The sequence below is a fragment of the Apodemus sylvaticus genome, chromosome 21, assembly GCF_947179515.1.
Source record: "Apodemus sylvaticus chromosome 21, mApoSyl1.1, whole genome shotgun sequence".
In the NCBI taxonomy this organism is placed as follows: Eukaryota; Metazoa; Chordata; class Mammalia; order Rodentia; family Muridae; genus Apodemus; species Apodemus sylvaticus.
Window position 1 is genome coordinate 26,377,305 of NC_067492.1, and position 13,843 is coordinate 26,391,147.

Consider the following 13,843-nt stretch of genomic DNA (forward strand, 5'->3'; position numbering starts at 1 on the left):
CTCACATGCTCTATGGCTTTGACCTGTGATATCTCATGAGTTGTGAAGTGTGTATACTGATCCCTGCCCAGATGGCAGCCTCCTTGAGAACAGAGTTGGTTTTGTCTAGGTCTCTGTTTTGAGCATCTGACAGCAAATGTACACTAGATGTAGTAGTGGGCTGTCTTCCTCTATCCTTCCTCCTTTCTTCTCTTCCCCACTGCTTCTATCCTTCTTTCTCTGTGTTTTCTATTGTGGTAGCTATAACTGAATATAATCCCATATACATACTAGGGAGTGTCTTTACTAACAAATTGTATCCCTGTCCTTTATTTGTTTTAAAATTCGAGATAATGATCTTGTTAGGTTGCAAAGTTCATAACATCTGCTTGAGAAGCTGTAATGAACCAAGATCTATGGAAGTCCTGCAGGAATCGGAGATATTTCAAGGTCAGGGAATGATTAGATGTGATTGTAAATCTCCCTTAGGGATGTTCAAGGGGATTCTTTTCTGCGTGGTGAAACTTTTGCTTAGTATAAAAACACCTTGAACATTTGCCCTTTGATTGTGGATGAAAGCTCTGATCTGTCCATCATCTGAAGGTCCACACTGACAACGTTCCTAACGCATTGCCTGGGCATACCCAGAGATCCTTTGGGTTTCTGCAGAGGGCAAAGGAGATATCTCCATCGAGTCTTTACCTAAAGCATTCTCCATGAACATTTCAGGTCTGATTTTGCTGAGACTCAATTACCTCTAGCCCTCTCATGGCCCTTCAGACTCAAGGATCTAGTATCAAGAGGTAATTTCATCAATCAATGCCAGGCTGAGCACTCTGTGATCTTGTTCTTGCTTTACATTCAGATGATTGTACCTGCCATAGCTTCCACTTCACAGTCAGAAGGGAGAATAACTTGTGAAAGTTTTCTTAGCTCCAGAGAATTTGAGGGCTCATGTGCTCTACCACATTTACCCTGCAAATGAGATCCCCAAAGTCCCCAAAGAAAACACCCTTTCCTAGTGGGATTCTATGTCCATCAGTAAAGGCTAAATTCAAGTTGGGAACCAAGACGTACTTCTGGTCATCACTGAGTTTGAGGTCCCTCAAAGGCCTTTGGGCATTTCAACATTCCCTTCAGATATAGTTTGTTAAAACAACAACGACAACAATAGCAACAGCAACTAAACTGAACTTAGGCTTTTAGATACAACCAGCTAGTTATTCTGAGTTCACCATTTTGACTTGTTTAAGGTGTTTTGAATACTGGGTTGTTGATACGCTGTTTAAACTCTTGTGGTTTTGTTTTTGTTTTTTGTTTTAATTTGAAGAAAATAAGTTCTTGTCCCCATCAACTTTCTCTTGAAGATTTTCACACTGTGTGATTTTGCAGGTTTGGAGTACTCCCTGAACTATCCTGTCTGACCAAAAACTGACAGGTATTTGGCTGGGTTATTGCCATAATTAGACACACCGTGTGTGAAGTGCCCAGCAGAGCATCTGACACACAGAAAGCACTTGAGGATAGTTGTTATTTATCAGGTAATGAATTTGCATTCAACAGCGGCTCTTATAATGAAACACAACCAAGTGAACAGTGCTGTTTCTGAACTCTCACACTCTTGTATGAAGTCTAATTTGCTTGTAGTTAAAACGCTAGATCCACATTACTAATATTCTTAAGACTGGTTCTTTTCATCCATGGTCATGATCTCTAGAGTATACTTCTTAGCACAGAATTCTTGGGTTTCTGTGATAGGTGATGGCTCTGAATTGGCATTGGGTTTGGCTAGCAAAGAGTTAAACCCATAATATCTTCAAAGGATAGAGACTTTAGTGATTACCAGTAAATCACCATGCAAGACAGGATAAGGTTCTCATTTCTCTTAACCCTTTGTGCTTTCATTGCCAAGATAAGAGGGCACAAGGAGACTATTTGTCACTGACATAGGAAGTGTGGAACCCCCTCCTCCTTTCCTTCTCTTCTTCCTGGCTCTAGATACTTCCAAATGGCTCAGTTCCAGGCATGGCAGTTCACCCAGCCTTATGGGTTTGGGGAACTCAGGTACCATTTGTCAGGCTTCCCGAGGCAGCAGCTTTCCTTTAGCATGCCTGATAAAATGAAGCATCAGGGTCTGGGTGGCTTTTACAGCATGCATTTAGTCCTTACGGTTCCACGTACTACAAAGTCAAACATCAAGGGTCCCTAGATTTGACTCCTAGTGAAGCAACAATTCCTAGTTTGTAGCTATTCCAGGGCCTTTCTATGGTACATGCTATAAAGTTATCTGTACTTTTTTCTTTTTATGAAGGCTTTAAGCCTATAGCAAGGGTGCTATCCTTAGGATGCTATCAAAATCCAATTGTGACATTTGCAGTTAGGATTTCAGCATGTGACTATCCCATTTGGTTGATGGGAACAGCAAGAAACCAACTAACCTTGATGAGACTGATCGCATCTGTGGAAGAGAAATGGTTGCCCCCACAGAGGTTCTAAACACTGACTCCAGCTGCTGTGAATACATACCATTCGTGCCGCCTCCCTGCTCTCTCTCAAAGGATCCATTCCTCCTGCCTGGGATAGTTTCTTTTACCAATCATTCCCCATTCACCCATCTCAGTTTTTCTGGTCCTTCAGGTACAGCAGCAGTTATCCAGAGCAGGCTCTTTACCTCTGCTTAATCAGTTGCCACATGGTCCCAGTTCCCCCTTTCCCTTGCACTGGGCTGTGGGGACACAAACTGCATACTCCACCTTGTGTTATTCCTCATCCAGTTGTCTGAGTAGAGCACACTCTGAGCTCCATGGGTAGTTGAATGATGAACATAGGGTACAGAGGCAGGAGACAGAATGAATACACTGCTTCTACTTCCAGTCTATAACACAGACACAAACCAAGAGAGAATATAAGGACTCAACCCCCAAAAAGTGAAAACATTGCTCACAAACGCTCAAATGAATATTTCTACCACAGTGGCTTGAGGGCTCAAATCAAGGAAAAGGGGGTTCGGATGGCAGTCAGCAAAACAGGTGCTCAGAACGCTGGGTGTGCTGCGAGGGTCTTCCATCTGCTTTGCCATTCTCTGTGCACACACACACAGGTCCTGGTGGAGCCACTATGTCTGATGGATGCAAACTTGCTACCTACAAATCACAGAGTTAAGCATGAACCCGAGTGGCTAATGATCATTTTAATTAACCTACAAGACTTTATGCACGGCTGGTATTCATGCAACCTTTTGATCCTAGACAGGAATCTATTAAAGCCTGTTGAGAGAATGAAAAGACAAAATCCAGTGAGCGTTTTTACCTTGGTGGATATAAAAGTTGGCAGGTTCGATAACTCTAAAAGTGATCTATTTGCCAATAGCAATATTACATTAAGTTGGGGAAACATCATTCTCTTAAATGCAAGCCTATTGAGCAGTATGAATAATGTCTTAAAATTACATGTGTCCAGAGCCTGTTGAGGCTGGAAAGAATGGAATCCACATTCCTGCTTTATAAGGAACACATTTTCTGCAGAGCAGAAGCACCAGATTTGTTTGGAGTTAGAAACTATCTCGAGAACCTAATAAAAAATCATGGACTCCTTCCTAGAAAAATGCTCATGACTGGGCATAGAATGCTTGATGTCTCTCAGGGGGTTCACAGACCTCTGAGATAGTTGTCTGTGGAGTCTAGTCAGGAATTATAATGCTTGGGATCCTTGATGGTATCATGCACAGGTTTCTAATTGTGAGTGTAAGCAGCCTTACCGAACAGCCTATTGAAGTTTTTCAAAGTCCTCATTTCCCTGATGTGGAGTGTATGTAGATCCTGGCAGCCATCTAGGAGGAGGACCTTAGCAAAGGTGAGACTGGAGAATTTTGGAAGATACTCCCTGATTTTCTTTTCTCTCTTCCTCCACCTTCTCCATAAGCAGAATTGTCAGGAGGAAAGGCAGAACAATGAGACTGGATCAGAAACATGAATGCCAATTCAGAAGATTCTTATTCTATTAGCTTGGGATCTTGGCCAGAAGTCTTTCCTCTGTCAACCATTTCCTGACTTGTATGTAGTCATTGCTAAGACCGGAATGATATGATGGGTATGCACTTTTTCTTTTTCCTTTTCCTTTCCCTTTTCCTTTTCCTTTTCCTCTCTCTCTCTCTCTCTCTCTCTCTCTCTCTCTCTCTCTCTCTGTCTCTCTCTCTGTCTCTCTCTCTCTCTCTCTCTGTCTCTCTCTTGTAAAATAGGAAGGATAAGGTGGAGAATATGGTTTGATTCTAGGGTTCCCTCACAAAGGAGGTCCCAGACACTGGCTGCACCATGTCACTCCTTAATACCTCATACAAGATGGTCACAATTCTCCATGTTGTTCTCAAGGGTTGGACATTCTGCTAAAGTGTTACTACATTCACAAAAAATCTGCTAGAAGTGATTACACCCCATTGTCTAATAGATCAGAGTACATGGTCACTTGCCTGGTTTGGCTTCTAAGGAGATTCTGAGTTAACATAAATGTCCTCAAATTGAGGTGTTGCTTTGATTTTTCTCTTTTTCTAGTTAGAATTGGAATATGACCCAGGGGGGAAGGTGCTATAGAGCTCTAAGGTCTTATGTTAACAAGGGACCAAAAATGGGTCTCATGGGACCTGACTCTCCCAAGTCTCAGTTTCTAGTCTCTACTATGAGAATGTTCAACTACAGAGTAGAGCTAAATTTAGTACTGGATACTGGTACATACAGATTGTAGTCATGGCTGTCGAAGACTCATAGGATGACTTTAGGCCAATGGGTAAAGGCCCTGGGGGTAAAGGGTCTTGCCACAGAAGCCAGCCTGGATACCCAAGTTCAGTCCCTGAAAGCGAAAGCATGTAAAGGGAGAAGGAGAGAACCAGCTCCACAGAGTTGTCCTCTGATCTTCACACATGTATGTACTAGGGCATATATGTCCATGTGCTCATTTCTAAGCTATGTCTGTCTGTCTGTCTCTCTCCATCTTTTTGTCTCCCCCTAAAAATTCTGAGAACAAACCAAATTAAATATTGTAGGAGACCCTTCAGAACTAAAGGGATAGAAGCCAGAATAATGGGAGAGCAGCCTAGAATCAAGGTGGATGCAAACTGGAATGGAGCAAAAGCACAAGGCCTGCCTTAGGCATTATGTGCATCTCTGTGCACTTTAGCCCCACCAATGTCATAGGATGATGTTCCCCACCTACAGCAACTAGCTTACCTGGAATGTCCCCGTGTATTCAGAGACACATCAGTTCCTCCAAAGGCAAATAATAGGCTTCCCTATTTTCATTTACACTGCAGGTACCTCAGTCTTAGGATAATCCCCATGAAAAGACTGCAGTGATTCTTATAACTCTTATAGGGCTTTCTCAATTTTAACCATCTCATGCCCTTATGGTAATCTTTGAGGGTATCCAAAGAAGCTTCAATTTTAGATCTAAATCAATAGGTTCCTTAGTAGGTTCTTGCTGAGAATGTAAGAACTGTGATCCTTTTCTCTTTTTTTTGTGTATGTCTGCATATGGTGAGTGTGTGTGTGTGTGTGTGTGTGTCTTATGTCATTCTCCATTGCCCTCCACCTTAGTTTCTGAGATAAAGGCTCTCATAAAACCTGATCCTCATTAATTTGGGTACAGTAACTGGTCAGCAATCCACAAGGCTCCTCCCATCTCTCCTTCTGCAGCAATGGGACCACAGGCACAACTGTCACCATGCCTGAGGATTTTATGAGAGTCCTGGGAATCAAATTCAGAGATTCAAAATTCTATGGCAAAATTTTTACCAGCTGAGTCATTTCCCCAGCCCCTAGTTGTGGTTTTGAAGCTCATGTAAACAAAGCCTGGCATTCCAGCTCATAGGGCTTCTCAGAGGTACATGCTGAGTGAGTACATGCATGGGGTAGTGCTCCAAATTTAACTATTCTTGATTAGAGCCTGAAAGGATTCCTTAAATCTAAGTAGTTTTCCTAACCTCTCAGAAAACCAAAGCATGATTTTGGGGTCTTGCCTCACCTAAATGCATCCTGTAGAATTATCTTTTTCTCATGTCAGTAGCTGCATGAAGTATCTGCAGTTTCCTTGAGATTCTTTCAGAAATAATTCAGCCTATCACATTTTTGCACAACACATAACAAAGGGAGATTTCTTTCTGTTTTTTCCTTTTGGAAAATTCAGCTACATTGTGCCTGAAGCTATCCAAAGTTCTGAGAGATATAGTGGTCAATGTAGCAATATTATGCCTTAAATATTTTCTATCTTTGATGCTGGCATCCACTGGTTTTTCGGGGTTGGCAAGTGAACCCAGTGTAGCCTTCATGATACACAATTGTCTGCTACTGAGCTATATTCCCAGTCCTCAGCTTCCATACTTATTAGAGGCACATTTGCTCTTTGTTGGGCCAGGACAGAAAAACCATGATACATTTTTGGTGTGTGACATGGGGATTTCATTAGATTGGAAGTTCCTAGGAGAGGAAACAATAACATTCTCTTTATTTCCATTTCCAACTTTTGAAAAGACCTCTTATATTGATGGGTAATATACGTACTAGAGTGACAAGATGCTGGGCATGCCTGAGATCCCTTCAGTCATGATAGGAGTCTGACCTAATGAGTGGAGTAATCCCTTGATTCATTCAGCATGGAATGGCTTTCTTGGGAGGTGGTAAACATTATAGAGATGATTCAAAAATGTAAGGAGGCAGGGCTTAGTTGGAGGGGGTGGTTCTAGGAATTGTGTTCTAGAAACAAAGGAAATGTTATTGTTTCCTTTTCTGTAATTTCCTTGGATTCTTCCTGCCCTCTCCTCCTCTGCTTCCTTTCCACTATAATGAAAGCCCTTTATTATGAGCTTCTGTGGCTATGATCTACCCAAGCTTATGAAGGCAAGCAACTGTGGCCTGAATCCCCGGAAACCAGGAGCCAAAATAAATCCTCCATCTTTAAGCTGTTCTGTCAAGTGTTTTGTCACCGGGGAGAGCTAAAGTAACCACACCACACACTGAAATTTAGGATAAGCTCCCAGTTCATTGGTTTGTGTCTAAGCTCTGCAGGATACAATCTGCTTTTCCCACCCTCTCACTGGGCTAACTGTGTACTGTCCTCATTGTCAATTGCTTGTGTTGGCTGCAGACACTCGCCTGCCTCAAAGATCTCCCTCTGTGCTCTTCCAGACTTGACTCCTTGCTGAAGGCTCAGAACGGAAGTCCTTTCTCTGGGGGATACTCTTGCTATGTTCTCTGTGTGTTGTCAGGTTGCTTTATTTTCTGTCTAAATGTCATCGCTGTCCAGGCTGTAATATTTGAGAAAAGAGACTGCATTGCCCCTTCCCGTTCCTCTTTAGTGCTGGACCTACAGTAGTAATGTTTGCTTCTGGTTTCTGCCGGTTTGCTAGGCAGACAGATCTGCTCCCTGGTGAGGGTATGCCCTGCCTCTCTGCATAGTTTTGTTGAAATTTCCAACACATTTCAGATCCTGAGAAAAGGTACTTGTTTTAACAAGGCTTCTGGGCAGAGGTCATTGCTTTAGACGAGATTCCTTTTCTTTCTTTTTTAATGAACTTAATCTGTTTTAATATCTTTTCCAAAGCAGACTACATTAAATGACCCTGACTTGGCTGAAAGCCTTTTCTTGAGTGCTTTGGGAGGATTAGAGGAAGTTCTTTTACAGCCTCTTAGCATGATTGGCTGCCTTTTCTTTTCTTTGGGTTACCAGGGATTGAGAGTTGATCCTAATTAATGAAGGTAGAGCCTCCAGCCTTGCAGTTTTTGCTTTTGGGGAAAGAGGTTCAGGTTGAGCTCTTTAGGGAAGTGAATATGCTCCCTTCCCAGTACCTCTTGATCTCAGCCTGGCTGGCCTTCAGTTTGAGATTCTCCTTTCTCTGGAGTGCTAGGATTACAGGTGTTCAGCCTTGAGACCCTTGCCAGAATGTGTGCACAGGTGGAGATGCTGATGCTCCAGTTGGGAACGGCAGCAAGCACCAGAGAAGGGGAGAGTATGTCACAGACTTGACTTGAAGGAGAGTAATGCTATCCTAAGAGTCACCTCTGGCCCCAGAGGCCATCTTTAACTAAAACCAAGAGGCATGCCATACTGTACAAATTAAAACTCAGCAGTGACATTTTTTATTGTCCAAAGATCATAAAAAGGGAGCAAAGCTGGGACAAACCAATTAGCAGAGTAATGACAATGGGAAGTGCTCCAAAATAACTTTGTTCCTTATATTGCAATCCGATTCCTGGCTCAGTCTTTTTGGGGGTGGGATGAATCTGTTTGAACTTGGAGAGAGTCACAGGGAAAGGAAAGGCCCACTTTAGGTTGTGTCCACTGGGTCGTCTGTGGGTCTCATTAAGCTGAGGTATGTTCCCTTGTTATTTCTGGTCTTGGAATATAACTCTGCTGACAAGAATAAGAGAAAAGGCGGGGTGGTGGTGGTGGTGGTAGTGGTGGTGGTGGTGGTGGTGGTTGTGGTGGTGGTAGTGGTGGTAGTGGTGGTGGTGGTGGTGGTGGTTGTGGTGGTGGTGGTGGTGGTGGTAGTCTTTTCCTTTTGTCTTTCTCCAGTGGCACACACTGAGGTGCTGGTGGTGTAGTGCCTATAAGGACTTTAGAGGAAGATACAGTCAGCAGGAGAGCTTCCCACTGGATCAGGATTAATAGATGGAATGGCTGAGGGTGACTTAGACCCACTCCTGATTTCAGCAACTGGTGAATCCTTTTAACCGTAATATGCTAATTTCACAAAGCAAGCAGCAGAACCGCACATATCCTGTCCCTGGTCTCAGAGAAGGAGCGCAGAGTACTGAAAGATTTCAGAACAGAAAGCAGAATGTTTATGTCCAAACATTACAAGGCCAGCTTGTCCTCAAGGCTTCGCTTGCTGCGTTGCTGATGAAAGGCTTCCTCAGAACGTAGCATTAAAATATTCTGTTCGGCTGCCCTGTGCTCCAGGAATACAATCAACAGCAGCACTATTTTTAAAGGCTCATTGGGCTTTATTAAGTAAAGAGAGGCTCCTTCTTGACATGATTTTGAGGATTTGCTGTCTTAGCAGTGGGCTTGGGTGTTGCTATCCTGGCGGAAGTTTCTCCATGTATATTAATAGACTTGGTAGCTTCTGGTTCTTAAACAATACTTTAAACATCCTTTTCAGTCACTTCAAGCTCTCTAACCCTCACTTTTTCTTCTGGATAATGGTGATTAAAAACTTGCCTCCTAGTTCACTGTGAGGATGAAATGCTCTGCTATCATAGAGAAGTGTTCCCTGGCTCCCATTCATTTATTCACTGAATTCACCCAGGGTCAGACCTTCCATGCTGTCAGAGCATATGCTGGGGACTTGCCATCCTAGCGTCTCTTTTGGTTTGTAGACACCAGTAAGTTCTAAGACGATATTGACTGATTAAAAATCGACATGCTGAGATCCAGGTACTTTGATACACTTTCTTACACACAGTCACATAATCCATCAGCTCATGCCCAGGATTAAGAAGTAGATACAATGATCCCTCGATGGAAATGAAGAACAGAGTCTTGGCCAAAGGAGGAATCTTTGCGTCTGGATAGATTTATTCAAATCCCAGATCCATTGCTTACAGGCAATGTGTAGTAGGCAAGGTACTTACTCGCTGAAAGCCAAATTTCTACCATGTGTAAGGAAAGATAATCCAACCCATTGCAGAAGGCTGCTGGAAGCAAAAAGCACCATACAACCTAGACTACGCCCAGAAGAACATTGGGCTTATGCACAAGGAGTGTCTCTCATCAGGAGTGGTTGGCATTGAGGTACTGGTCTCATCTCTAGCTTGTCTTTAGTTCTCTTCACTCAGGGATCTCTCTACTTGCCTTAGGTCCTTTTTCAAGCTCTGTTGAGACACAACGATCAAGGCAACTTATAGATGAAAGAGTTTATTGGGGGAGTTAACAGTTTCAGAGCCTGGGTCCATGACCCATCAGGATGGAAAATGTGGCAGCAGGCAGGTATGACACTCTGCTGGGACACTAGCTAAGATCTTGCATTTGATATTGTGATCTCCAAGTAAGAGCCAAAGAGAGGAGGGGGAGAGAGAGAGAGGGGGGGAAAGGGAGGGAGGGAGGGCGGATAGTATTGAGGACAACTGAAGAGAAAGGGAGATTCTTTTATATAAATTTTGATTTAGGAGCCTGTGTTCTCCCAGTGACAACTTTATAAAGTAGATGAGAGTATCCTTGTGATGCACATGACCAAACCATAGTAGACCAAGCTTAGATATTTGTCTGCAGCAGCATCCCCAAATCTAGATTCTAAGTGAGATTTCAGCTTTCCCAAAGACACTACGTCTTTGCAAAATTTTATGAAACTCACTTTCACTGGTGGTTAGAGGCAAATAGTTTTATTCCAAAGTACCTATGAAGAAAGGTTTGTCCAGGTCGTCTCCATGGGATTTCATTACTCATGGGGGCTATAGGACAGTGAATGAGAATTAAGACAGGTTGTAACTTTGAGAGCTCCATCTATTACTTCTGAGCTATGTAGCTTTGGGCAAATCATGGCTTTTCTCTATGCCTCCGCTTACTTGTCTATAAAACGAGGACATTGCAAGTTGCTACCTCAAGAAAAAGTGCTGTGAAGATTAAACAAAGGATATATGTATAGCAACCTGCATAGCATCACGTATGGAGATGATATTTCTTGAGCACTTAGTGTTATAATAAAATCTAAACCCTTTGGCAGCTCTGACATTCTAAGAGCCCGGTCCTGTCACTTCAGCCAGCTCTTTGAATCAAAGATCTTCAGCAGCTTCTAAATAAACGTAACACGGCTGCTACCACTGCTACTCTTTTTGGAGATGTCTATTAGAATTATGATTCAATTGTCAGAAACAAAATATTCTTAAGATGTCTTCAACCATACCCTCAAATTATATGACAGTGTCTGGCTTTAATACCCATCTAAATAGTTATACTGTTGACAGGTTTGGAGAGCCACGTTTGCTCTTCCATTCCTCTCATTAACTTACATAGCAACATCATAACTCTCTGAAAGGATTTAGGGGGGAAAAAGCACGCTGGCATATTCCATCTGAATTCATTTCATATAGTGTCTGTGTCAGAGCGTTTGCATATGAATGAGATGCCTTGCCTTGATGCTCCCTCATTAACATGGGAGCTTCGCTGTGACATGCTTAAGAGTTCAGGTTCAAGAGTTTGAGGGGAGAGAGGGAAGAAAGACTGGAGGCTCAGTCCATTGGAGATTTAACTGTAGCAGCCTGGTGGATAATTCCAGTCTTCATTAGGAGTAGAAGAAGTTCCATCTTTTGCCTTTTGGGTAGAAACCCAACCTCCCCTTTCTCCCACTCTCCGCACCAAATAGAAACCTGCATTATAGCAATGTGGCTTAGATTTTTTTTCCCATTAGTACTTTGTGTACATAAATGTTTCCCTCTAGCCAACAGGGCCTTCTTTCCTGTCTGGCAAGTCTTAAACAATTTAGCTGAATCACAATATCTCTCAATCTTTGCTCAATTTTTCCAGGCATCTATAGCCATTTCTTTCTTTTTTATTTTTAATTTTTTTATTATAATTTTTTATTTTCTATATTCTATGTTTACATTTCAGATGATTTTCCCTTTCCAGGTTCCCCCCTCCCCATAAGTTCCCTAAGCCCTCTTCCCTCCTCCCATTCTCCTATCAACCCCCTCCTACTTCTCTATCCTGGTACTCCCCTACAATGCTGGAACAAGCCTTTTCAGGATCCAGGACCTCTCCTTCCTTCTTCTTGGGAGTCATTTGATATGTGAATTGTGTCTTGGGTATTCAGAGTTTCTAAGCTAATGTGCACTTATCAGTGACTGTATTCCATGTGTGTTCTTTTGTGATTGGGTTACCTCACTTAATATCTATAGCCATTTCTTCTCTGGGCCCCAGCGTCAAATGGGCACATATTCACTGACCGTGTACTCCATGTTCTCCAAGTTACATGCATCTTTTGTTTTATTTTATAATTTTTTTTCAGAAAGCATATGTAGCCCAGACTAGTCTTAACTCTGCTTTTTAGCTGAGAATGGCCTTGAACTCTAGATCTAATTTAACATCCAAAGACTTGAGACCAAACGGGTGAGCTACCACACTTAGTTGGGTCTTGGGTACTTTGAAATGTGAAAGACCGCGGAAACAAGCTACCTTCCTTATGACTCCAGATCCATGGGTCAGCATAGAGTAGCAAGGATTTAATAAATGTCTACCAAGGAAATGATGTAAAAAGAAGAAAACTACTGTTAAACCGTGGCTTGTCAGGCAGTTGCATTTTAGAGCACGCGACTTGGAGGTGAATCTTATCTATGTTCAGCTATGGCTCTTGTCAATGTGTTCTAAACTGAAAGGACATTACTCTCAGTGGTTAAAGCCTAGGGAATGACATAGCACCAGCTAGAGCAACAACAGGCAGGAGGGATGGCACCTTCTCTGGATCCAAGGGACCTGTAATGACTGATCATTGTATTCTGCTGTACTTAGGGCAGGGACATGAGATAGTAAAGGAGGTCTCTGAAATGGAACTGTGTAGGTTTTACTTTCATCTCAACCACCTGTGGGACCTAGATCAGCCATGTCACCTTGCCTAAATTTTCAAACCTTCCTAGAACTCAGCATTCTTATCTGTACAGTGGGTATAATAAGGATGACCCGAGGCAGAGGGATCCTTTGTGTCCTGCCACACAGCAACTCAAATATGTCATAGTCTGTAAGTGTGAATATCTTGATCCTACAGAGGTTAATCATTGTTAACTACTTATACAACTTAATTGTTTTGCTTCTCACCTAAGTCCTGAAAAATTTTGCTGTCTTCATTTGGAATATGTGAGAATCTCTGCTGTTAAAAACATAGGTGTCTAGCCAGTGTTTACTGAGATCCTATTTCCTGTGCTCTGAGTGATTGAATTCCCTGGTCAATGTCACATACTGCACATCTCTTATGCTTTAAACACTTGGATATAGACATTGTACCCTTTTTCTCCATGATGTTAACTTCTTTTGATGTCAGCTGGGCTGTCCCATGTGGGCCAGATCAGTCAGTGTAGGAGATCAGTGGAGTCTTGGGGCTTCAGTAGAAACAATAGCAAAAACAGGATATAGGCAAATACATGAACAATTGAGTCCTGTCTAATTGTATTAATTTCATGTGGTTTCTATAACAAGTATCTACAAATTTGGTGGCAAAACAATGCACATTTATTCTTTTCCAGTTAGAAAGTAGAAGTCTAAAACCAGGTTTGCCAAGCTAAAATCAAGCACAAAGACCTGGCTCTTTATGGAGACTATAGTGGCAAATCGATTCCCCTCCTTCTCCAGCATGCAAAGATGGCAGCATGCTTGTCCTAGCTCCGGCTGTTCCATGATCTGCAAGGCACAGCATCTGGCTGTGGCCATCACACCACTTGCTTTCTTCTGTCTCTGCAGTTCCATTTCTTGCACACCTTGATAGTAAAAATAAATTTCCCATTACAAAAGCTTTAATGTAATCACACCTACAAAAATCCATTTTGCCATTTAAGGAGACATTTATAAGTCCTTGGGATGAGGGCGTAGATAACTTGGGGACCATTACTCAGCCTATCACACCAGGTAAGACACTTCAGCTAAAAGCTAAGGACCTCTGACCCATGAGTATACACAGACCACTACAGCAGATTCTCAGTACAAGATTTACTGTGGCCAGAGACTACCTGGAACATTTTTAAATCTAGTTTATATTGGATAAGGACAAAGAGACAAGTTCTGGATTGTCTTGTGATCATTATCTTGAAGAGGGAAAGGAACAGAGCGGCTTGGACTGTTTACCAACCCTTTGGTCTGAGTGTGACTGTTTGGCCCAGAGATAACCCCTACCAAT